We start from the raw sequence: 27,806 nt of genomic DNA on the forward strand, positions 1-27,806 counted from the left end.
TGAGTTTTTGATTTTAGCCAATCTGACTGGTGTGAGGTGGAATCTCAGGGTTGTTTTTGATCCATTCTTATCCCCCTGTACAAAGCTTAAGTCCAAGTGCATCAAGGACCTCCACATCAAACCAGATACACTCAAACTAATAGAAGAAAAAATGTGGAAGATCCTTGAACACATGGGCACTGGAGAAAATTTCCTGAACAAAACACCAATGGCTTATGCTCTAAGATCAAGAATCGACAAATGGGATCTCATAAAACTGCAAAACTTCTGTAAGGCAAAGGACACTGTTGTTAGGACAAAACGGAAACCAACAGATTGGAAAAAGATCTTTACCAATCCTACAACAGATAGAGGGCTAATATCCAAAATATACCAAGAACTGAAGAAGTTAGACTGCAGGGAGACAAATAACCCTATTAAAAATGGGGTTCAGAGCTAAACAAGGAATTCACAGGTGAGGAATCCAGAATGGCCAAGAAACACCTAAAGAAAGGTTCAACATCTTTAGTCATAAGGTAAATGCAAATCAAAGGAGATAAATTCTTAAGGAAGTTAAATACTTTAGGAATTAATACAGATATTTTATGAGTAAGTAACTAAAACTCTAATTGTTTAAAAATATTTTTATTTACTAATCCTATATAATGAATCATTCTTTTAAAATATTTATTAAATTGAAATGAAAAAAAATTGTCATAAACCTAGACTGCCCAGACATTATTTAAAGAAGGTCCATTGTGGCATACTTAGCTCTGGAAGTATGTAAGCCAAAGAATACCCTTCTGTCTAACTTTTTGTCCTGGGAAGTCTAGACTGACTTGTCCAATTAAATGAAAATTGCAGTTGGATGAATCCTAGTTTACAGGTCAGACAGAATGGGAAAGGACTATGATATGAAGAAATTATGGTTTGTCTTTAGTATTTATTTATTGAACTGACTTCAATCCTATTTCTCTTCAATCCTGTTCTGAGCAGAGGTGGACTGAATTCACAGTTAAGCAGTTAGAGCCCTTGTAAGACATATTTCAACATGCTATTGAAAAAGCAATTTTATGCCTTGGGGACACAATGCTGACAGAATATGAACTGAAGTAGGTCAGATTCTGAGTGTGTGTGTGGGGGTGTGGTAGTTGATAGTAGGAACAAGAAATTGAAGGCAAGTGAGAAACTTGAAGCCTTAGATTGAAATTGAATTGAACCTACTCCCATTCCAATGACACGGTCTCTAATTCACATGTATTTTCAGTGTTTCCACAGGACGTATCCCAGATGATTGAGTCGGGGGAAAGTCTACAAAAGTTTGGATGTTGATTATTTCCTAATATCCCAGAAATGAGAGGAAAGCCTAAACATGATCTAGGATTAAGGTATTGCCTACATTCAATGATTAATATATTAATACATTATTTATTAAATAAGTATATTTTGAGCATTTTGGTAGTTGTTTAAGAAGGACAAAAATATAACCAATAGATTCTAGGTCTTGAGAAAACATTCAGAGGACATGATAGGGCCAGATGCCTCATCTTCCTGACATGAGGAATTCACTACCGAATGGGACTCTGTAGTATCAAATCGAACCCTTTCCTTTCCGTCCTTTCTTAAGTTGCCTGCTAGGTATTTTGTCACCAAAACAAGATGCAAACAATACAAAAGGACATAAGATGCATCAATGGTGGGAAATAACTGACAAGGAAATCCAGGGTTTTTATCTTTTTGTTTGTTTTATTTTTTGCTGTGGAGATTTGGGGAGGAGTATTTTTATTTTATGATTGGAAAAATATATGAAATCTTTTTTTTTCTATAATGGGAATAAACTAATGGAAAGAACTAGGCATAGGAGAGACAAAAAGAAATGAGGTAGAGGAAGTGACTTTGCATAAGAATACAGAAGGGTAAGTGATAGTAAGGCTGGGTTGAAGTAGGCATAGGCTGCAGTAGACACCTAAGTGCTCTCAGTGAAGCAAACATCAAGAATGCTGATTGAGGAAACATGGAGCAGAGCATGTTGCCAATTAGGAGATGACAATACACAAAAACAGCTCCCTATGAAAGATGAGCAAAAAGTACATATGTATACTTTTTTAATTTATAGAGACATTATATATTTAACATATATAAACAATATATTTTCATAGATGAAACAATATGAATATATTTATTATATAATATATACTCATGTTTGAATATAAATATATAATATACATATGATTATATGTATAAAATGATTCTATAGTATATAATATATAATATACAAATTTGTACATATTTATATGTTGCAGTAACCTCTCCAACTCAAATAAGCCTGTGCAAAGAAAACACAATTTAATTAATATTAGTATAAGCTATGCATCTAGATTGGGCAGATCAACCACTACATTACTCTACTCCTTAGCTATGAGATCGCTTATAACTTGTGGTTTCTCCAGGCCACGCACTTCAGCTCCATTTTTCTGCCACCTTCTCCTTCTGTTGTCCCCTTCTCCCTCAAACTTTTCAGTTCCATCTTCCCTTCTACTGCCCAATCACTGGCTATAGTCTTTATTTTACAAGTTAAAATGGGGAAAAGGTTCTGGTGAACCTGAGTATGTGATTACTCCTCATCCTAGACAGTCCCTCTTGGGGAAGCAGAATTAAAATCAAAATACAAACATTACCAAGACAATACACATATACATATACATATATATGCATTGAAATAAAATATATAATACATAATCATATAACATATATAACATATTATATAACCCACATATTATTATATTACATTATTTATGTTATATTATATTAACATATATTTATTATATATATATGTTGAGAAAAAATTAGTTGTACTGTAATAACTGAGTAGGTGTACCGCCATGATTTAAAGTGGCCTTTAGTCAGGTTTGTATATATTCTAACTGTACATCATTTATGAACCCAGGTACAGAATAGAAAAAGTAGATTAAAGTAGATGGCTATAAGCTTTTGTAATACATACCATGAAGTGGGAAAGGAATGAAGACATGTACACAAGAATTAGTGTAATTTATCTCAAACATGAGGAAAAAAAACAGGTGAAGGGAAGCTACAGTTATAAGATAGTGAAGAGAGGGGAAAGCTGAAGGTCAAAGTTAGTTGTGAGTCTGTTTGAGAGAGACAGAGAGACAGAAACAAAGGGTAGTTGGAAGTTGGATAGGGTGGCAAACTTCTGCTGTCCATGAGCTAGGAAGAATGAGACTAGAATATTATAAGCTTGTGGCTTGAGGCCAGGAGCTGAGTGTGATGTGATGGGGATGGAGATGCAGAGAAAAACAGAGTCAGGAATTCGTAAAGCTGAACATATCTGTGAGAGAGATACTGAGCTGTTGGTATTAAAACTTGTAAATCCCGTACCAGGGCAGGATAGTACCCATGGGGCACCTCCCCAACCCCGAGGATAAGAGAAAGGAGTTGGGCGATACAAGGGAAGGACTTGGAGGAGAGGTGAGTTGGGGGCTACAATTAGGCTGTGAAGTAAATGAATAAATAAATACATTAAGGCAAAAAAGCAAAAGTCACAGTGATAGCCTTGTTTCTGTGACCTGATGTACTGATGTACTGATAACAAAAGAATTCAGTACCACATGCAAATTGAAAAAAATTTTTATGGTACATGTTCTCTCTCTCTCTCTCTCTCTCTCTCTCTCTCTCTCTCTCTCTCTGTCTCTCTCTCTCTGTCTCTCTCTCTCTGTCATTATCTGTCTCTCTCTCTGTCTCTCTCTCTCTGTCATTATCTGTCTCTCTCAGTCTCTCTGTCTCTCTTTCTCTCTGTTCCAATAAAATTTAAGTCCTTAAAAAGAAAACAACAACAAGCCAAACAATCAAAAACCTTATAAACTGTAAAACATTTGATTGTGAGTATTAAGGGCCTGATAAGGTGTGGTTATTTTCACTGAAGGAGAGAGCAATAAAACAGTGACAGTTGAAGATGCCAGTACTGATGATTTGTCATGCAGACCAGGAAGGAAAACAAACTAAAAATCGTTGGTGGATACCTGGGATATAAGTGTGCATTATGCAAGAAGATTATGAACACTTCTGAAGGACCATAAGCTTTAGATCCATCTGATAGGGATGCTATAACAGAGAAAAACGCCCTATGGACAGATTAAAGGGAAACGACCTAGCAATGTTGCATGTGATCATGCATATTTATGACATTTAAATTATGTTGCAAGATGATGTGTTTCTTGGAGGAATATGGGGTGGCTGTTCCTGATTGTCAACTTGACTACACCTGGAGTGAACTAAAATCCATAAATGGCGGGCACACCCGCAATCCAGAGGTATAGTGGCCTTGAAAATCTTAGCTACGGGCAAGATTGTATAGGCTGTTAAAATCAGGAGAGTGTGGCAACAAGATCTCTGAGTTGAAAGCCAGCCTGGGACAGAGCAAGTTCTAAATCTAAACCTTATGTTGAGTCCTACATAAGAACAATAAAAGAAGGAAAGCTTGCTTTTCTTTGACTGTTTGAGCTTACTTGCCAACGCACATACTGGGACCTACTTTTACAGGATACCAGCTTTTGCAGAAGAACTAAAACAACTACCCATGTCTAAACAAGCAACTACTAGACTCTTGGGCTTCCCATTCACAACTGCCCATTGTTGGGTTAGCTGGACTACTGACTGTAAGTCATTACAATAATTTCCCTTAACATATTGAGACATTCCATAAAACATTACTATATATATATATATATATATATATATATATATATATATGAGCTGCTATGTAATGCTTACTATCATATATACATATATATATATGAATATATCAAAAATTCCATAGCAGCCTGTTGATGTGTATTGTTCTTCTGTATTCATTAGAAGATAAACTATAAAAAAAGAACCTTAGAAATTTTGATTACTTGAGAATGACTGGAAAGAACACATCGTGTAAGTAAACAGCTTGTCTTGATTTTAAGGATCCTGTGAGGTTATAGAGAATAAGTGATGTCGTGTCAATTTTAAGGAATGACATGTTTAACAATGGATACAAAGACAGTCTGTAGTCATCCACCATAGTTCTTTTGCTTCTTTTATTTTCCACTTTGAAAGAGTGCTTCAGGGAGTCTTTGAAACCTAATGTAACTCATCAGCAACTGTTGTCACAGTGTGGTTAGGGATATGGATTTGTTGGTCCAATTAGCTAATTTAGATGACATAATTTATAGCACAAATAAATTGTAGTCACAAAACAGATGTGTTCAACTGAGGCTCTCTATTTTCTGACATGCTAATTTTCTTTATGAGATCCCATTTCTATTTGGCAGTGAAAACTTTAATTTTGACATCTTTGGATACAGTCAGATCTGGCACTATTCCTATCTGTTATTAAATTATATTGCTTTTCAGTACTGGCCAGGTCTAAGCTGCCACCATTGTGTTACGTCTTCCTTTCTTACTAGATTTCCTGGCACATATACAAAATGGAGAGGAGTGTGAAGGGGCTGGCTTGAGTGTGAATGAATTCTGATATTGACTAAGGGGAGTGTCTCAAATACAGTTACATTCAAAGGGAGAAACTGTGGCTATCTTTTTAGATACTGGGAACCTGGATTTTAGAGGAATGTCAGCATAGTAAGCCTTCAACACATGAGGTTCATGACGAAGTAGCACAGACAGAAAGAATATCTGATTCAGCTACCCACGGAGCGCCAGGCACATACCAGGCCTTCCAGGGATGGCAACTTTCCTCCCTCCATGCTCAGAGGAGGTTTCCATTTTTGCAGACTCTAATATTGGTTATTTTCCTTTCTTGAGGTTCATTCAGGAAATTGTCAGGTCAGCTCTTTTTTTTTTTTCAGATTTTGTCAATTTCTGTACCTCATTTGAGTCCCATTAACAGAACTAGAAGTAGAAGAATAAGAAAAAGCTAAAAGATATAATGAAAGTGAAGATTGGTACAGTCAAACATTCAGGTTTTCTACTGTCTGATTGAGCATTAGGGCTTTGAGCCCAGGTTGATAGGATTAGCCTTTCAAGCCATACCCTTTGCTGTCACATTCAAATTAAGCCTTGGGTATCATGGGAAAACTTTTGCATTATGTAGCCTTTGTGGATACTTTAAAACATCATGAAAAGAATATTCTTAAGGCACTAGATAATCTAGAAGACATCTGCTGTATGAAAGGGTCCTTGTCAACTTATCTCTCTCCAAAGCATGAGGATATCAGTTCTCAAAAGATGATATCAATAGAGTTTTTCCCTTATTTTTCATATTTTCTTGGTAAATAATGAATTGAAAATTTTTTACACAAACATTTATAAATATTTTGATAGACACTATTAGATCTGTAAGCACCATTTCATAATTTGGACTTGTCAGTATGGAGGTTACACTTGGGTAAACTATCAACAACTCAGTAGAGAAACCATGAGTGCCCATATAAAGATAGAACATCTTCCTTCTTTTATTGTTCGAGCATTGGTGATAGGGAGAACCTGTACTATTGCTCTAGTTACTGCTGACAAAAAATCTCAATGGTCTGGTGTCTGTGTTCTGGCAAATCTATGGAATGACAGAGAATTTGATCTTTTTTACTGAGCGTCATTTTCAGAATGAGCAGATGTTTCGCTCATAAACCAGTAAACTATGATTTAACACGATTTTCACTAATACACATTAGAATCTTTTTATTATACATTATTCATATGTCACCTGATAATTTCTATGATGAGAAACTGCTGTTTAGGGGTGGAAATGTGTGCAGGTTTACTGAATTATAATCCGCACTTTAATAGAGGTAATAGGAAAACGTCTACTGCTTTGCCACCAGGCCACCCACACTATCTCTAAAACTAGAAAGTACGCCCTTTATAACCATAAGAGTTATATTTGATAGAGTGCTCTGACACATAAAATTTGCTTGTTTCCTGGTGGCTCCGAGCACAAAATCCACAAATTATTCCACCCTGATCTTTTAACAAAATCTCTTCTAACTGTTTTGGTCAAGAATTCATAGTTAGGTCAAATATGAAGAAATGACTCAGTTATCAGAAATTCCAAATTTAGGCTGTTATATCATCTAAATTAAAATGTGTAACTTTAAAAATATTTTTTGATTTTATTTTTAATGTATGGTTATATGAGCATGAGGGCCCACTATGTGCTTGAAGGGAGTGCCCATGAACACCATAAAAGGACATTAGATTCACACAACTGAAGTAACACGAGACTGTGTAGGGTCCAGGATGGGTGCTAGGAAGCAAGTCCAGGTCTCTCTGAATGAGCAGCAAGTGTTCTTTACTGATAAATCATCTTTCCACCCGCAAAATTTATCTAAATAACTCAACAAGGTTTTATAATACTTCTTAAGTACTTTGTGCTCAAAGGGAGAGAAGGATGAAGCTGGATTTGCCATTGATTGGCATTAATATTACAGAATCTAGCATAGCCATCATTACTTTTCTTGTAATACAATTTTGGGATCAGACATGTTGCTCTTTCCTGTCAATTGCCTGTGAACACAATTACCTCTGCTATGGTAATTGAAAAGGTCATTATGAGTATGGTCATTAATGCTCATTTTCTATAGCACTTTCTTCATGATAGAATCATCATAAAATGTGGCTACTTTAAGTCAGGCTTCGATTGTCATGGCAAAACACTTGAAAAACTGACTTAAGGAAGAAAGAGTTTGGTTTTGCTCAGTTATAAAGGATGGTCAAGAATGAGAGTGACTGGAACATGTTATGGAGACTCTTCATTTGATGGTCATGAGTATTCATGAGTAAGGGAGGGACTAGGGACTAGGCATAATCTTCCTAACAAGCCACAGTTGACTCATTCTCCAAGGAAACCTGACCTCCTAGAGTTTTCACCTTTTCTCAAAACAGAGTCACCAGCCAACAAACAGGCATTAAATTCACCATCCTAAGGAAATTATTCATACTCAAAACATAACAGCCAAAAGTCATGCACTTGAAGACTTCTGTCTCTACTCCTCTATTCTACGGATAAAGTGAAACCATAACTTTCAGGAAAAGAAAACATGAGGTAAGTACTATCTCTAGGGCCTGCCCTTGAAAAGAATAAGTATAAACTCTTAGTTTTTGCTCTTTCCTCTCTGCTTAGAATGTAGATTACAAAAGTCGGAACTGACAAAATACATAAAGACCATGGGATGGAATTTACATTTTGAGGATGGCAGAGTAATGAATCAGAAAGAGCCTTTGACACCAACGACTCACAGGAAGTCCCAACATGTCTCCTTAATATCTTCATAGTGGTCATATCATTTGAATATGAAGAAGAAAAAGAGCAGGTGGAGGTATTCAACCATGCCGTCAATCAACTATGCAATGCAACTATGCAATGACCAATTAAAAGAATAAGAAATCTAAATGAATAGATCTTTTATTATTAATTTCATTTAATACTGGTTAAGCAAGAGAGACAGTTGAATTAGGGTTTTTAAAATAACAACAAATAGAATATGTGTATATGTGTATAAATATGTATATATGTATATATATGCAAATGTAAGATATCTATATAGCTTTGAATTTTTTAGAGTAGGTTGTAGGTTGTGGCCTGGGTAGTCCAAACAATGGCTATCTCATGATGGAAAGGCCGAGATCCCCATAGATGTTTTAGTACAGGATGTCTCTTGAGCCTCACTCTAGTGCTGGAGTCCCAGAGGATATTTCAAGAGCTGCTGGTCTTTAGTCTGTTTTGGAATCCCAAAGAAGCAGTTTCTCATATGGGGAAAGGTAACTCTCAGCAGTAGGATAGACGAAATTCCTAGAAAGAGTGAGGACAAACAGACAAACATCATGTTTCCTTTTTCTCAGTCCTCTCATATTGACTGCTACCAGGAAGTGTGGTCTATATTTAGGGTGATTCTACTCATATCATACTATCACTTCAAGAAATATTCTAACTAGTAAGCCCATTTGGGTGGATTTTGTTTGATTCCAGATATAATTAGATTGACAAACAATATTAACTATCTCAGTGATAGTTACTATAGTAACTATACCTTATATTAAAGACCTTTGATACCATTCACTCAGGTTGGTGAAATGGCAAGTCAGATTTGAGATATGCTTATGCTATAAAGTAATATCAAACTCAACCAGGTTGACATAGAGACATCCTGCCAAAAAAAAAAAAAGCTAAAAGCAGCTAAGAATATAGTGATTGCTTATTGTGCATGAAGCTTTGTGTTTCATTCTAAGTAAGACAAAGAAAGTAAGGGAGAGAGAACAGATAGAAGAAAAGGAGGGTAAGAACGAAGGAAGAGAATGAAGAGGGAAGGAGAGAAAAATCAGAGGAAATAGAAAAGAGAAATAGTCTTTTAGCTGCTTTATGAAATTTGTATTAAGGAAACTAAATGTCTGTATAAAGAAGTCATAATGTGGGGCTGGGGATTTAGCTCAGTGGTAGAGCGCTTGCCTAGGAAGCGCAAGGCCCTGGGTTCGGTCCCCAGCTCCGAAAAAAGAACCAAAACAAACAAAAAAAAATGAAGTCATAATGTGTCAAGTAACATTATTTGTTAAATAAAGGGCAGCTTCTCATTTTCCTGCTAATGAAATTTCATTGCTAATACATTATCTTATTTTTAAAGATAAATTGAGGACTGGGCCCTGAGATTGTTGATGTTTTCTATGGCTGATTTCTATTGAAATGCTTTTTGTTTTCTTAAACACTGTTGTTTTGAAGGAATCTACTCTGTAACTTGGAGCCCTTAGAAGCAGGGGGGAGAAGGGTGGGATAGGTGATTTTCAGAGGGAAAAATGGGAAGGCATAACCTTTGAAATGTAAAAAGGAGAGACCAACCAAGAGCTCACAGGGCACAGGAGCTGCAGGGCAACCTAGGACAGGACACTTCTGGTCTCCGTCTGTGCCCAGAGCTGGGGCTGTCCCACAGCCACTGGACACAAAACCTGCCAGCAGAGAGCTGGTCTGCCAGGAGGCCTCTCCTAAGCCCATAGCCCTCAGGTGGGATCCCACTTTCTCTCCATTGACTGTCCAAGGAGAGACACACCTGGAGGGAACTGGGCATAGGAGCCACAGAACAGCATGGGACAAGACACTTCTGGTATCCATCTGAGCCCAAAGCTAGGCCTATCCCACAGCTCTAGGATCCAAAACTTGCCCTAAGAGAGCTGGTCTCCCAGGTGGTCTCTCACTCCTATATCAGAGACTCACAGGCCCACAGGAAGGACAAGCTCCATCCAGAGAAAGCAAGAACAACTAACATCAGAGATAAACAGATGGCCAGAGGCAAATGCAAGAACTTAAGCAATGGAAACCAAGACTACTCGGTGTCAACAGAACACAGTTCTCCCACCACAGCAAATACTGAATATCCCAGTACAATAGAAAAGGAAGATTTGGATTTAAAATTACACCTCTGGATGATAGAGGACTTTAAGAAAGACATAAATAACTCCCTTAAAGAAATACAGGAAACAGGTAAAGAAGTAGAAGCCCTTAAAGAGGAAAAAACAACCTTTAAAATTACAGGAAAACACAACCAAACAGGTGAAAGAATTAAACAAAAATATCCAGGTTTTAAAAAATGGAAATAGAAACAATAAAGATATTACCAAGGAAGAAAACCTTGAAGATAGAAAAACTAGGAAAAAGATCAAAAGTCATAGACATAAGCATCAACAACAGAATGAAGAGAATGAAGACATAATCTATGGGGAAGAAGATACCATAGAAAGCATTGACACAACAGTCAAAGAAAATGCTAAATGCAAAAAGCTTCTAACCCAAAACATCCAGGAAATCCAGGACACAATGAGAAGACCAAACCAAAGAATAACAGGTATAGGGGTTGGGGATTTAGCTCAGTGGTAGAGCGCTTGCCTAGGAAGCGCAAGGCCCTGGGTTCGGTCCCCAGCTCCGAAAAAAAGAACCAAAAAAAAAAAAAAAAGAAAAAGAAAAAGAAAAAAAAGAATAACAGGTATAGAAGAGAAAGAAATTCCCAAATTAAAGGACCAATAAGTGTCTTCAAAAACATTATAGAAGAAAATTTCGCTAACCTAAAGAAAGAAATGCCCATGAACATAAGTCTACAGAAGTTGAAACAGATTTGACCAGAAAATAAATTCCTCACATCACATAATAGTCAAAACACCAAATACACACAATAAAAGAAAGAATATTGAAAGCAGTAAGGGGAAAAGATCAAGTAACAAAAAAAAAAAAAAAAAAAAAAAAAAAAAAAAAAAAAGAAGAAGAAGAAGCAGACCTATCAGAATTACACCAGACTTCTCAACAGAGACTCTGAAAGCTAGAAGATCCTGGACAGACGCCATACAGACTCAAAGAGAACACAAATGCCAGCCAAGCTACTAGATCCAGCAGAACTCTCAGTTACCATAGCTGAAGAAAACGAAGATATTCCATAACAAAGCCAAATTTACACAATATCTTTTTACAAATTTAGTTGTACAAAGATAATACATGAAAAACTCCAACACATGGAGGAAAACTATACCTTAGAAAAATCAAGAAAGTAATTTTTTGCAACAAACCCAAAAGAAAATAGTCACAGAAACATAATTCCACATCTAACAACAAAAATAACAGGAAAAAAATCACTATTCCTTAATATCTCTTAACATCAATGGACTCAATTTACAAATAAAAAGACATAGACTAACAGACTGGATAGGGAAACAGGGCCCAGAATTTTGCTGCATACAGGAAATACACATCAGTGGCAAAGACAGACACTAAGAGTAAAAGGCTGGGAATTTTTTTCCCAAGCAAATGGTCCCAAGAAACAAGCTGTAGTAGCTATTCTAATATCGAATAAAATTGACTTTCTACCAAAATTTGTCAAAGAATATAACGAAGGACACTTCATACTCATCAAAGGAAAAATCAACCAAGACGAACTCTCAATTCTGACCAATTATGTTCCAAATGCAAGAACGTCCACATTCACAGAAGAAACATTACTAAAGCTCAAAGCATACATTGCACAACACACAATAATATTAGGAGACTTCAACACACAATTCTCATCAATGGACAGATCATGGAAACAAAAACAAAACAGAGACTCTGAAATTAAGAGAAGTTGTGAAACAAATTGATTTAACAAACATCTATAGAACATTTCATCCTAAAACAAAAGAATATACTTTCTTCTCAGCACCTTCTCATGATACTTTCTTCAAAATTGACCCTATATCCAGTCATAGAACAGGCCTCAATAGACACAAGGAGATTGAAATAATCCCATAAATCCTATCAGATCACCATGGATGAAGGCTGGTCTTCAATTACAACAAAAATGACAGAAAGCCCACATATACATGCAAGCTGAACAATACTCTACTCAATGACAACTTGCTCAACAAATAAAGAAGGAAATGAAAGACTTTTTAGAATTTAATGAAACTGATGACAAAATATACACAAATTTATGGGATACATTGAAAGCAGTAAAAAGAGGAAAACTCATAGCTCTGAATGCCTACAGAAAGTAATTGGAGAGAGCATACACTAACAATTGACAGCACACTTGAAAGCTCTCAAACAAAAAGAAGCAAATTCACCAGAGAGGAGTAGACAGCAGGAAATAATCAAACTCAGAGCTGACATCAATCAAGTAGAAACAAAAAGAACTATACAAAGTGTCAACAAAACCAGGAGCTGGTTTTTTTGAGAAAATCAACAAGATAGATAAACCGTTAGCCAGACTAACCAGAGGGCACAGAGAGAGTATCCAAATTTAAAAAATCAGCAATGAAAAGGGAGACATAATGACAGAAACTGAGGAAATACAAAAATTTATCTGATCCTCCCACAGATGCCTATACTCAACAACTGGAAAATCTGGATTAAATGGAAAATATTCTAGATAGATACCAGGTACCAAAGTTACACGAACATCAGATAAACCATCTAAATTGTCCAATAACCCCTAAAGAAGTAGAAACAGTCATTTAAAGTCTCCCAATCAAAAAGCCCACGACAGCGCTTACCTAGGAAGCGCAAGGCCCTGGGTTCGGTCCCCAGCTCCGAAAAAAAGAACCAAAAAAAAAAAAAAAAAAAGCCCATGACTAGGTTTAGTGCAAAGAAGACCTAATACCAATATTCTTTAAACTATTCCATAAAATAGAAATGGAAGGAACACTAGCTCATTTGTTCTTCAAAGCCACAAAATCCTTGTACCTAAATCACATAAAGACACTACAAAGAAAGAGAACTTCAGACCAATTTTCCTCATGAATATTGATGCAAAAATACTCAATAAAATTCTCACAACCAAATCCAAGAACACATCAAACGATCATTCACCATTATCAAGTAGGCTTCATGCCAGGGATGCAAGGATGGTTCAATATAAATAAATCTATCATCATCATCCACTACATAAACAATCTCAAGAAAAAAAAAACACATGATCATTCCATTGGATGCTAAGAAAGCATTTGACAAAATTCAACACCCCCTCATGTTAAAAGTCTTGGAAAGATCCAGAATTCAAGTCCCATAACGTAAACATAATAAAAGCAATATACAGCAAACTACTAGTCAACATCAAACTAAATGGAGAGAAACTTGAAGTAATCCTACTAAAATCAGGGAGTAGACAAGGTTACCCACTCTCTCCCTACCTATTCACTATATTACTTGAAGTTCTAGCCAGAGCAATTAGACAACAAAAAGAGGTCACCAGGATACAAATTGGAAAGAAAGAAGTCAACATAACACTACTTGCAGATACTAAGATAGTGTACTTAAGTGACCGGAAAAATTCCACCACAGAATTTTTACAGCTGATAAACAAAGTGTCTGGATATAAAATTAACTCAAACAAATCAGTAGCCTTCTTCTACTCAAAGGATAAACAGGTGGAGAAGAAATTAGGGAAACAAGACCCTTCACAGTAGCCACTATTAATATAAAATACCTTGGTGTGACTCTAACCAAGCAAGTAAAAGATCTGTATAACAAGAACTTCAAGTCTCTGAAGGAAGAAATTGAAAATGATCTCAGAAGATGGAAAGATATATAGAAAAAATGGCCATCTTGCCCAAAGCAATCTAAGGATTCAATGCAATCCCCATCAAAATTCCTATTCAATTCTTCATAGAATTAGAAACAGCAATTTTCAAATTGCAAATTCATTCAGAAAAAAAAAACAGGGTAGTGAAAACTATTCTTAATAATAAAAGAACTTCTGGGTGAATCACCATCTGTGACTGTAAGCCGTATTACAGAGCAGTCATGATAAATACTGCATGATATTTGAACAGAGACAGGCAGGTAGGTAAATCAATGGAATAGAATTGAAGATCCAGTCATGAACCCACACACATATGGTCATTTGACTTTTGACAAAGGAGCTAAAACTATCTATTGGAAAAAAAAACAAAATTTTCTACAAATGGTGCTGGTTCAACTGGAGGTCAGCAGGTAGATCAATGTAAATTGACCCATTATCCTCTCCTTGTACTCAAGTATAAGTGAATCAAAGTCCTCAACATAAAACCAGAAACACTGAAACTAATAGAAGAGAAATTAGGGAAGAGCCTGGAATACATAGGCACAAGGGAAAATTTTCTGACCAGAACACCATTGGTTTATGATCTAAGATTAAGTATCAACATATGGGACCTCATAAAATTGCACAACTTCTGTATGGCAAAGGACACTGTTAATAGGACAAAGCAGTAACCAACAGAATGAGAAAAAGTCTTTACTAATCAGATAGAAGGATAATATCTAATATATACAAAGAACTCAAGAAGTTAGACTCCAGAAAACCAAATAATCCAATTAAAAATTGGGTAAAAACCTAAACAAAGAATTCTCAAGTGAGGAATCATGAATGGCTGAGAAGCACCTAAAGAAATGTTCAACATCCTTAGTCTTTACCACCTCAAACCAGTCAAAATGACTAATATAAAAAACTCAGGCAACAGCAGATGCTGGAGAGGATGTGGAGAAAGAGGAACACTCCTCCATTGTTGGTGGGATTGCAAGCTGGTACAACCACTCTGGAAATCAGTCTGGTGGTTCCTCACATAATTGGACATTGTACTACCTGAGGACCCAGACATACAACTCCTGGGCATATACCCAAAAGGTGCTCCAATATATAACAAGGACACATGCTCCAGGTATTCATAGCAGGTTTATTTATGATAGCTAGAAGCTGGAAACAACCCAGATGTCCTTCAACAGATAAATGAATACAGCAAATGTGGTACATTTACACAGTGGAGTACTACGCAGCTATTAAAAACAATGACTACATCAAATTCTTTGGCAAATGGATGGAACTAGAAAATATCATCCTGAGTAAGGTAACCCAGTCACAAAAGAATATACATGGCATGCACTCACTGATAAGGGGATATTAGCCCGAAAGCTTGCAATACCTAAGAAAAAAATCAGACATCATATGAAGTTCAAGAAGAAGGAAGAGCAAAATGTGGATGACTCATTCCTTCTTAGAAGGGAGAATAAAATACTCGCATGAGGGAAAAAGAGTGGAGCAGGGACTGAAGAAAAGGTCATCCAGAGACTGTCCCACCTAGGGGTCCATTCCATATGCAGCCACCAATCCCAGTCACTATTGCTGATGACAAGTAGTGCTTGCTGACTGAAGTCAGATACATGTGTTTCCTAAGAAGCTTTGCAGAACCGTACAGAAATAGATGAGGATGTTTGCAGCTAACCATTGGGCTGAATAATGGAGGAGTTAGGGAAAAGACTAAAGGAGCTGAAGGGGTTTTTCAACAATATCAATCAAACAGACCACAGCAGAGCTTCCAGGGACTAAACCACCAACCAATGAGTACACATGGAGGAACCCATGACTCCAACCCCATATGTAGCAGAGGATGGCATTGTCTAGTATCAGTAGGAGGAAAAGCCCTTAGTCCTGTGAAGGATTTTTTCCCTAATGTAGGGGAATGCCAGGGAATTGAGGTGGGAGTGGGTGGAAGGAGTGGGAGCATTTCATAAAACCAAGGGAAGGGCATATTGGAGAGGGGAAAAGGAGATAACATGTGAAATGTAAATACATAAAGTATCCAGGAAAAATAAATAAAAAATAATTAGATATAGGAAGTAATCACACATTAACTGCAAAACAAAAAGAAGGAAAACACACACACACACACACACACACACTCAAACATACACACACCACCATCATGACCAATGCCACCAACAAAATACAAGGAATTTCCCATCACTGCTTATTGATATCTCTCAATATGAATGACCTCAAATCACCAGTAAAAGGAGGCAGGCTAACAGAATAGATCCTAAAACAGAAGCTATCCTTCTACTGCATATAAGAAATATAGTTCAGCAATAGACATTCCTCCAGGAAAAGGATGGAAAAACAATATTCAAAGCAAATGGAACTAAGAAGCAAGCTGGTGGAGGGGGCTGATAGTATGTGGCATGTTCCCATAGCCTAAAGTGGTGTACTAGGAACTATATACTACAAAGCTATTTTAATATCTAACAAAATAGATTTCAAGCAAAAATTAATGAAAATAAATGGGGTAGAATATTATTACATATTAATAATATATCTTCCACAATAAAAATGTAATTAAATAATATAACCAATAAAATATACTACAAAAGATAATTTGTTTTTGTGATATTTTTTGCAGCATCCAAAAATTTAGACAGCCACTGATTGCATAGTAATGAAATAATAACGGGTCTAATTTTCGGGCTATACACAGGGAGAAATTTTTCTACTTGGAAGGGATAAACTAGCAATGAAGGTAGTTGGGGTAATCAGAGTGACTTAGTCCAAAAAGAAGGTTGTTGTGCTAACTTTATTTTTTCTTTCATACATTTTCTTTCATTATTTTATCTATCTCTGTGGTGGCTAGTAAAAGCAAATACTTTTTCCCCTCGCCCTCCTCTCTTCTTCCCAAGTCCCTCCAAAACTCTACCTTCTGTTAGTAATTTCTTCCCCCTTATAGGAAGGACTGAAGCATCCAGACTTTGGTCTTCATTCTTCTTGAGCTTCATATGGTCTGTGAGTTGTATCATGGATATTGAGAGCTTTTTGCCTGATATTCACTTGCTAGTGAGTATATATAATATGTGTCTTTTGTGACTGGGTTATCATATCCAGGATGATATTTTCTAGTTCCATCCATTTGGCAAAAATTTTCATGAAGTCATTGTATTTAATAGCTGAGTGGTACGCCATTGTGTAAATGTACCACATTTTCTTTATCCGTTCCTCTGTTAAAGGACATTTGGGTTCTTTCCCACATGTGGCCATTATAAGTACAGCCTTTATGAACACAGTGCAGCATGTGTCCTTGTTAGAAGTTGAAGCATCTTTTGGTATATGCCCAGGAATGGTATTCCTGGGTTCTCAGGTAATACTATGTCCAATTTTCTGAGGAATCACCAGACTGATTTCAAGAGTGGTTGCACCAGTTTGCAATCCTACCAATGGTGGATGAGTGTTCCTCTTTTTCAACATCTTCACCAGCATCTGTTGTCACCTGAGTTTTTGTTCTTAGCCATTCTGACTGGTATGAGGTGGAATCTCAAGATAGTTTTTGTTTTTGTTTTTGTTTTTTTTTTAAGATTTACTGATTATATATATATATATATATATATATATATATATATATATATATATATATGAGTACACTGTAACGGTCTTCAGACACACCAGATTCCATTACAGATGGTTATGAGCCACCATGTGGTTGCTGGGAGTTGAACTCAGGACCTCTGGAAGAGCAGTCAATGCTCTTAACTGCTGAGCCATCTCTCCAGCCCTGTCAGGATTGTTTTGATTTGCATTTCCCCATGACTAAGGATGTTGAGCATTTCTTTAGGTACTTCTCAGCCATTCAATATTCCTCAGCTGAGAATTCTTTGTTTAGCTCTGTATCCCATTTTTAATAAGATTATTTGGTTTTCTGGAGTCTAACTCCTTGAGTTCTTTTTATATATTAGATAATATCCCTCGATCAGATGTAGGATTGGTAAAGGCATTTCCCAATCTGTCAGTTGCCATTTTGTCCTGCTGACAATGTCCTTAGCCTTACAAAAGCTTTATAATTTTATGAGGTCCCATTTTTCAATTGTTGATATTAGAGCATAAGAAATTGGTGGTGTTTTCAGGAAAATTTCCCTGTGCCTATGTGTTTCTATGTGTTTGAGGCTCTTCCCTACTTTATCTTCTTTTAGATTCAGCATAACTGGTTTTATGTGCAGGTCTTTGAGCACTTGGACTTGAGCTTTGTACCAGGAGAGAAAAACAGGTCAATTTGCATTGTTCTACATACCGACCTCCAGTTGAACCAGCACCACTTGTTGAAAATGCTGTCTTTCTTCCATTGGATGGCATTAGCTCCTTTGTCCAAGATCAAGTGACCATAGATGTATGGGTTCATATCTGGGTCTTCAATTCTATTCCATTGATCTACCTACCTTTCTCTGCCCCAATACCATGCAGATTTTAATCACTCTTGCTCTTAAATACTGCTTGAGGTCAGGGATGGTGATTCTCCCAGAAGTTTTTTTATTGTTCAGAATAGTTCTCACTACGCTGCTTTTTTTGTCATTCCAAATGAATTTGTAAATTTCTCTTTCTAACCCTATGAAGAATTGAGTTGGAATTTTGATGGAGATTGTGTTGAATCTGTAGATTCCTTTCAACGAGATGGCCGTTTTTACTATGTTAATCTTGCCAATTGATGAGCATGAAAGATATTTCCATCTTCTGAGATCTTCTTCAATTTCTATAGACTTGAAATTTTTGTCATACAGATCTTTCACTTGCTTGGTTACAATCACACTGAGGTAGTTTTTATTGGTTGTGACTATTGTGAAGGGTGCCATTTCCCTAATTTCTTCCTCAGCATGTTTATCCTTTGAGTTTAGAAGGCTACTGATTGGTTTGAGTTAATTTTACATGCAGCCACTTTGCTGAAGTTGTTTATTAAGTTTAGGAGTTTTCTGTTGTAATTTTGGGATCACTTAAGTATACTATCATATTATCTGAAAATGGTGATATTTTGACTTCTTCCTTTCTAATTTGTATCCCTTTGACTTCTTGTGATTTCTAATTGATCTCTCTAGGACTGTAAGTGCTGTATTTAATAGGTAGGGAGAGATTGGGCAGCTTTGTCTTGCCCCTAATTTTAGTGGGAGTGCTTCAAGTTTCTCTCCATTTAGTTTGATGTTGGCTACTGGTTTGCTGTATATTGCTTTTAACTATGCTTAGGTATGGACGTTGAATTCCTGATCTTTCCAAGTCTTTTAACGTGAAGGGATATTGAATTTTGTCAAATGCTTTCTCAGCTTCTAATGAGATAATCATGTGGTGTTTTTCTCTGAGTTTGTTTACATGGTGGATTACATTGAAGAATTTCCATATATTCAACTGTCCCTGCATCCCTGGGATGAAGCCTACTTGATGATGATGCATGATTGTTTGCTGTGTTCTTGGATTTGGTTTGTGAGAATTTTATTGAGTGTTTTTGTGTTGTTATTCATAAAGGAAATTGGTCAGAAATTGTTGAATCTTTGTATGGTTTAGGTATAAGCATAATTGTGGTTTCATAAAACAAATTGGATAGTGTTCCTTTTGTTTCTATTTTGTGGAGTAGTTAGAAGAATATTCATATTAGGTCTTCTTTGGAGGTCTGATAGAATTCTTCATTAAAACTATCTGGTCCTAGGCTTTTCATGGGGGGACTTTCAATGACAGTTTCTATTTCTTTAGGGTTTATGGGGCCTTTTAGATGGTTTATCTGATGTTGATTTAACTTTGGTATGTGGAATCTGTCTAGAAAATTGTTCATTTCCTCCAGATTTTCCAATTTTGTTGAGTATAGGCTTTTGTTGTAGGGTCTGATATTTCCTCAGTTTCTGTTGTTATGTCTGATTTTGTTAATTTGGATATTGTCTCTGTGCCCTCTGGTTAGTCTGGCTATGGGTTTATCTATCTAGTTGATTTTCTCAAAGAACCAGCTCCTGGTTTTGTTGACTCTTTGTATAGTTCTTTTTGTTTTCTACTTGGTTGATGGCAGCTGTGAGTTTGAATATTTCCTGCCATCCACTCTTTTTGTGTTTGTTTCTTTTTATTCTAGAGCTTTCCCATGTGTTGTTCAGCAGATAGTGTATGTCTTTCCAGTTTCGTGTTATAGGCTGTCAGAGCAATGAGTATTTCTCTTAACAATGATTCATAGAGTTAGACAGAACAATTTGCAAATTCATCTGGAATAACAAAAACCCAGGACAGCTAAAACTATCCTCAACAATAAAAAGACTTCCGGGGGAATCATTGTACCTGAACTCAAGCAGTATTACTGAGCAATAGTGATACAAACTGCATGGTATTGATACAGAGACAGACAGAAAGACCAGTGGAATAGAAATGAAGACCCAGACACCTATGGTCACTTGATTTTTGACAAAGGAGCCCACACCATCCAATGGAAAAAAAGACAGTATTTTCAGCAAACGGTGCTGGATCAACTGGAGGTCAGCATGTAGCAGAATGCAGGTCGATCCATGCTTATCATCTCATACAAAGCTTAAGTCCAAGTGGATCAAGGACCTCCACATCAAACCAGATACACTCAAACTAATAGAAGAAAAAGTGGGGAAGCATCTCAAACACATGGGCACTGGAGAAAATTTCCTGAACAAAACACCAATGGCTTATGCTCTAAGATCAAGAATCGACAAATGGGATCTCATACAACTGCAAAGCTTCTGTAAGGCAAAGGACACTGTTGTTAGGACAAAACGGCAATCAACAGATTGGGAAAAGATCTTTACCAATCCTACAACTGATAGAGGGCTTATATCCAAAATATACAAAGAACTGAAGAAGTTAGACTTTAGGGAGACAAATAACCCTATTAAAAAATTGAGTTCAGAGCTAAACAAAGAATTCACAGCTGAGGAACGCTGAATGACTGAGAAACACCTAAAGAAATGTTCAACATCTTTAGTCATAAGGGAAATGCAAATCAAAACAACCCACCTCACACCAGTCAGAATGGCTAAGATCAAAAATACAGGTGACAGCAGATGCTGGCGAGGATGTGAAGAAGGAGGAACACTCCTCCATTGTTGGTGGGATTTCAGATTGTTACAATTATTCTGGAAATCTGTTGGAGGTTCCTCAGAAAATTGAACATTGAACTACCTGAGGACCCAGCTATACTTCTCTTGGTCATATACTCAAAGACATATAACAAACACACATGCTCCACTATGTTCATAGAAGTCTTATTTATAATAGCCAGAAGCTGGAAAGAACCCAGATGCCCTTCAACAGAGGAATGGATACAGAAAATGTGGTACATCTACACAATGGAATACAACTCATCTATCAAAAACAATGACTTTCTGAAATTCATAGGCAAATGGATGGAACTGGAAAGTATCATCATGAGTGAGGTAACCCAATCACAGAAAAGTACACATGGTATGCACTCACTGATAAGTGGATATTAGCCCAAATGCTCGAATTACCCTACATGCACAGAACACATGAAACTCAAGAAGGATGACCAAAATATGGATGCTTCACTCCTTCTTTAAAAGAGGAACAAGCATACCCTTGGGAGGGAATAGGGAAGCAAAGTATAGAACACAGGCAGAAGGAACACCCATTCAGAGCCTGCCCCACATGTGGCCCATACATATACAGCCACCAAACTAGATAAGATGGATGAAGCAAAGAAGTGCAGGCCGACAGGAACTGGATGTAGATCTCTCCTGAGAGACACACCCAGAATACAGCAAACACAGAGGCGAATGCCAGCAGCAAACCACTGAACTGAGAACGGGAACCCTGTTGAAGGAATCAGAGAAAGAACTGGAAGAGCTTGAAGGGTTTTGAGACCCCATATGAAAAACAATGCCAACCAACCAGAGCTTCCAGGGACTAAGCCACTACCCAAAGACTATACATGGACTGACCCTGGGCTCCAACCTCATAGGTAGCAATGAATAGCCTAGTAAGAGCACCAGTGGAAGGGGAAGCCCTTGGTCCTGACAACACTGAACCCCCAGTGAACGTAATTGTTGAGGGAGGGCGGTAATGGGGGGAGGATGAGGGAAACACCCATATAGAAGGGGAGATTGAGGTGTTAGGGGAATGTTGGCCTGGAAACCGGGAAAGGGAATAACAATTGAAATGTAAATAAGAAATATCCAAGTTAATAAAGATGGAGGAAAAAAAAACCACAAAACAAAATTGGACACTCCAAGAGCCGCTCAGATATTTCAACTGATATCCACATAAGATACTGGAGGTCTATAATAACATCAATAAAATATTTGGTAAAACTAAAAACAAACAAACAAACAAAAAAACCACAATGATTTCATTCTGTCCATTAAGATTGGGTTTGTTGTGACTTCAATTTCATTAAATTCTAAAACAAAACAGAACAAAAAAACCCTTTAATTTCTTTCTTTTTTTCCTCCTTGATCAAGTTTGCATTGGGTAGAGTGTTGTTTAGTTTCCATGTAAAGAGATATTAAGGAATTGTGAGTGTTTCCTGTTATTATTGTTGATAGAGGTAGAATTATGCTTGTGTGGCTCTCTCCTTTTGGGTTTGTTGCAAGAAGATTACTTTCTTAATTTTTCTACTGTGCACTTTCTCTCCTTGTGTTAACGTTTTCCATCTATTATTCTTTGTAGAGCTGGAATTGTGGAAAGATATTTTCTAATTTGGTTTTGTCATGCAATATCTTGGTTTCTTCATCTATGGTAATTGAGAATTTTGCTGGATATAGTAGCCTGGACTGACATTTCTTAGGGTCTGTATGACATCTGCCCTGAATCTTCTGGCTTTGATAGTCTGGTGAGATGTCTGGTGTAATTCTGATAGATCTGCCTTTATAAGTTAATTGACCGTTTTCCTCTTACTGCTTTTAATATTCTTTCTCTTTTCTTTAAAATAATATTTTTCTTAAAAATAAATATCCATTTATTTATTGGATATTTTCTTTATCTACATTTCAAATGTTATCCCCCATCCCAGTTTCCCCTCCAGAAGCTCCCTATTCTATCCCCCTACCCCATTCCTTCATGAGGGTGCCCCACCACCCACCCAAACCCTCCCTCCCACCTCTCTGCTGTGGCATTCCCCTTTATTGGGTCATTAAGCCTTCACAAAACCAAGGGCCTCTCCTCCCATAGATCCCCATAAGACCATCCTATGCTACATATGCAACTGGGCCCATGGATTGCTGAGGAATATCAAATGGCCTCAAAGCACCCAAAGAAATGTTCAGCATCCCTGTTCATCAGGGCAATGCAAATGAAAACAACCCTGAGATTCTACCTCACACAGGTCTGCATGGCCAAGAACAAACAACTCAGGTGACAGCAGATGCTGGCAAGGATGTAGAGAAAGAGAAATACTCCTCCATTGTTAGTGGGACTGCAAGCTAGCACAACCACTCTGGAAAGCAGTCTGGGTTTTCCTCAGAAAACCCGAAATAGTACTACCTGAGGACCCAGTCATACCATTCCTGGGCATAAACCATCTTTAAATAGATTGAGCACTGTGCATGTTTGAAATGAAATTTGCACATTTAACAACTGAAGAAGATCATTCATTTTAAAAAGAAATAATTCAGTCCTAATGAAGGATAGTAAGGAGACCAAGTCACCCCCTTCATTGAACCTTTTTCATCTCTTCCAATTGACCCATTGTTCACAGGATCCTACAAAGAATAATATTTTACATATAGTCAGTAGTCCGTCAAGAGATTGCGTCGACTTTCACTGTGATTTTGCTTTGAACATTTTGTTTCACAAATTGCTACTGTATGAGTATTAGAGAAATTACAGATAAATAAAATTGCCTATCTAGTATTAGGTACTGTTCTGTGAGTCATTCTTTCATTGTCTCTCCTTAAATATTGATCATGTCTTTTGATAAAAGCTCTTATCACAATGGTGAAAGCAGAGTACCTTTGACAACATTTTATAAATAGGCAGTTGAAATTAAAATGTTATGTAATCTAGACTACAAAGTTTTTACAGAGAGAGAAAATCTTGCCTGTGAATCCTCTAATATAAACAGTTTAGTCTTACACTTCCCAAGAATTAAAGAGTCACACAATCATAATTTTTATAAAGTCTTTATGAATGAATTTTTTTCTCTTTATAAATAGTGTCCTTTTCAGAGCCTTCTGCAGTGCTGGCTAAATAGTTGTGAATAAACTCAATTTATGATTATCATGAAATGTCCTTATTTTTCCATTAAAAATTAAACAAAACTTTGCCTGAAATTGTCATCTTGGTTAGCAGTCCTTTTACTCTTTATAGTCTGAACTATTTTGTTTATGACCTTCATAGCTATTAGTGTCACTGAAAAGAGATTTAACACTATTGTCATGTGTTTGACTTTGTCAGTGAGCTAGCATTATTCTCTTACAGTGCTTAATATTGTGTTCCTTGATTAATATCTTTGAAAAATCTTCTTTTTATTTTATTCATGTGTATGACTCTGTATAGTAGGGGTCTCGGCACATGAATGCATTTGCCTGCAGAGGCCAGAACAAGGTTTGGAATTTTCTGGAGCTGTGGTAACTGCACTTGGTGGTCTATATACCTTCAACAGTTTAATGTCATTTTCTTTTTTGTATTCTGTAAAATCTTTGATTTGGTTTCTTGATAATAACCAAGGCTACTTAGATATTGTAGTTATCATTTATTTTATTTGTTTATGCTTGAAAGTAACTCTTTCATGAGCTTGTGCCCAACGGTTGCTATTTTTCTTCTTAGTCCAGTCTTTTGAGTAATGCTTTGTCCTGTCTGTTTGTTTTTGTTTGTTGTATATGTGGTGGATGCATGCGAAAGCCAAGGATGAAATCAGAATGCCTTTCTGCCTCTCTTTCTCAGCATATTTAAGGTAGGGGATGCCCCCTGAGATTAACTTAAGTACTTTGGAGAGACTGTCTGGCCAATGAGCTTCTGAGATGCTCCTGGCCCTGCTTCTCAGCTCTGGAGATCCAGCCCATGCTATTTCAGCCTTTCTCTTCTAGGGGTAAAACCTCAAGCTCTCACAGAAGTTCTTTTCTCTACAGAGCTGTCTATCCAGCTTCACCTGGTTTTTATTTGAGTGGTGGAACTTTTAATTCCCACCATTTCTATTTGTTTTTATCCCCTAAAACCTTTCATTTTCTTACTCAATTTCTCTTTCATGTCTTGACTTTGTAAATGCATTTTGTTTATGTTCGCATGTATTTAGTTGTAGTTTCCTCCTTTGTTGCTTTGACTCCTCTCTGTTCTAGTTTAGATTAGTCTTACATCATTCATCTGCTTGGATCTCTTTTCAGACCATTGACTGTTTTTACTAGTACATTTTTGAAATCTCTATCTTCCCTACTTCAGAGTTTTTGAGTTGTCTCAGTACCTGACGATTTGTCAGTGGAGGGGATCTCACTGCCTTCCTGATTATTTTTCTTCATCTTTATTAACTTGGGTGTTTCTTATTTACATTTCGATTGTTATTCCCCTTCCCGGTTTCTGGGCCAACATCCCCCTAACCCCTCCCCCTCCTCTTCTACATGGGTGTTCCCCTCCCCATCCTCCAGCATTACCACCCTCCCCTCAACAATCACATTCACTGGGGGTTCAGTCTTGGCAGGGCCAAGGGCTTCCCCTTCCACTGGTGCTCTTACTAGGCTATTCATTGCTACCTATGAGATTGGAACCCAGGGTCAGTCCATGTATAGTCTTTGGGTAGTGGTTTAGTCCCTGGAAGCTCTGGTTGGTTGACATTGTTGTTCATATGGAGTCTCGAGCCCCTTCAAGCTCTTTCAGTCCTCACTGCCTTCATTTTTCACATTCTGCACCTCTGAGAACTCGTTTACATTTCTGTGGATTCAGAGTCTCTGCTAGTTTGATCTGTGGATCTTAATGGTGAGCACCTTTCTACCTTCAGAGGCCAATAACTCAGGAGAAAACAGTATCACAGTACACAGACACGGACATTCTCCTACAATCGCTATCTTAAAGCCAGTAACCTTTAAGGCAAATTCACATCTAAGGCAGAGTATGCTCTGAAGTGAAACTCCTTTTAGGGTGAATGTAGAAATAGTGAACAAATGAAATAAAGGATCAGGACAGGCAAACAGAAAACCAAAAACCAAAACCAACCAAATGAAATTCCCCAAACCAGAAGAATAACAAATGTAACTGGAAGGAAAAAGGAGTGCATGATGTAATAAAGGGGAAAAACTTGCAAGAAATTAGGCAAAAGAAAAGAGAAAAATATTTGTCAATTATAAGAAAATTTGTAGCCAAAATTTGAAATTGTAAGAAGCAAAAGAGATAAAAGTTGTTTTTTTTTTAAATAATCAATAAGATAAAGCCAAAATATGGCTAAAAGTACAGTAGAAAGAAAAAGGAGGGAATGAAAGGGGCCAAAAGAATAAAAGAAAGGCACTTTAAGACATAATACTCAGTAGTGGAGAAGAAACAGGGAAGAAAATTAGGTAATCATATGATGAGTAATAAAAAAATAAATGCATAATTTTCCAAAAGTATTCTGACAAGTGAATGTACTTGGAAAATAATGGTGTGATGATAATAATAATAGTAATAATAATAATAATAATAATAATAATAATAATAATAATAATGATGACAATGTTAAATCTTAGAGGCATACATACCTATACCTGCTTTGTCCCCATTCTACCATACAAAGTAACACAAATGAAATATTTGAGACATTTCTTTATGGATCTTTGAAAATTGGAGTCCTCTCTGTCTCTCTCTGTCTCGTGTGTGTGTGTGTGTGTGTGTGTGTGTGTGTGTATTGATATGGTGTGAAGGCTGAAGTTATGTGTTGTCTTAATTACTGTGCTTAAGAGGTCTGTAAAACAACTATGTCTTTTGCCTGTAATGCCCACTTGCCCAAAGACAGACAACTTTCTGGAATTCTTGGGTCATTGTTCATGTAAGATAAGAAGACATATGTTTTCAGTTTGGTAAACAAGACTGGTTTTCCCAACTGCATAGGATGTGCTTGATCACACCAAGTGAGAGGTTTGTAGACACAAAGTACACTAGCATATATGCTTGCCCCAAATTGGATACAGGCATTGCCTCAGATTTGGCTCAAAGACAGTAGTAATGGTCTTATTTTCACCTGGTGGGTTTATCATTGGTGATCAGTTAAGTACTTGGAGTTTGGTGTTTCTGTGGTTTATGGTATTGCCAAGCCCGTACTGCAGAAATTTCTAAAGCCTGACAGCTCTGCTAGTTTTTACCATATTTAGAGCTGCAGTTCATACCTGGGTAAGTTTTCTCACTTCCCAAAAACTCTTCAGGTTTTCAGCCCTGGCATAGCAACTGTTTTAGCTGTAGGAGTGACTTCTAAGTATGCTGGGTTAGGGGAAGCAATTGCACCACTAAGATATGCATAGTGGCCCCGTCTCTATTTCAAAATTGTTAAGTATTAGTCTTTTTATTTTCCAGAGAAATGTGCATATGATAACAAGGGACCCACTAGCATTTGAGTACTTAGAATTTAAAGGAGGTAAGTGGCTGATACTTGTGCTGCAGAGTTTGCTATACCTTATGATCTCAGATTCAGTGTGTCCAGCTCTACTCTTCATGAACAGGGTCTGCACTCAAGCACTAAGTTGAAGCTCCATTTCCCTTTATGTCTGAGAGAGACTTTTCAGCTTATTTTTGTTCAACCTCAGTATCCAAATCTGCTGTCTCTCATTTTGGGCTTATAGCAGGTTGAATTCCAGCTCTCTGATTCCTGATGCTTCCTGTTCTCAGGGTATCTCAGTTTAA

General features: G+C 37.0%; 1 long non-coding RNA gene across 50 annotated transcripts in view; it reads left to right on the top strand.

Moving 5' to 3' along the window:
• The window catches only part of LOC102556133 (uncharacterized), an 87,758-nt gene that overhangs the window by 40,427 nt on the left and 19,525 nt on the right, over nt 1–27,806 (top strand). For 18 of the 50 annotated variants that reach the window (XR_010058600.1, XR_010058599.1, XR_010058597.1 and 15 more), the window contains 3 exons: nt 1,247–1,367; nt 4,540–4,655; nt 7,867–8,026. This is a non-coding gene — a long non-coding RNA (uncharacterized LOC102556133). Of the gene's footprint in view, nt 1–1,246; nt 1,368–4,539; nt 4,656–7,866; nt 8,027–8,104; nt 8,375–27,806 lie in introns of those variants that run through there. The other 32 variants (XR_001841589.3, XR_010058612.1, XR_010058589.1 and 29 more) reach the window with 2 other exon arrangements.

Source organism: Rattus norvegicus, chromosome 16, assembly GCF_036323735.1.
Source record: "Rattus norvegicus strain BN/NHsdMcwi chromosome 16, GRCr8, whole genome shotgun sequence".
NCBI classification, from domain to species: Eukaryota; Metazoa; Chordata; class Mammalia; order Rodentia; family Muridae; genus Rattus; species Rattus norvegicus.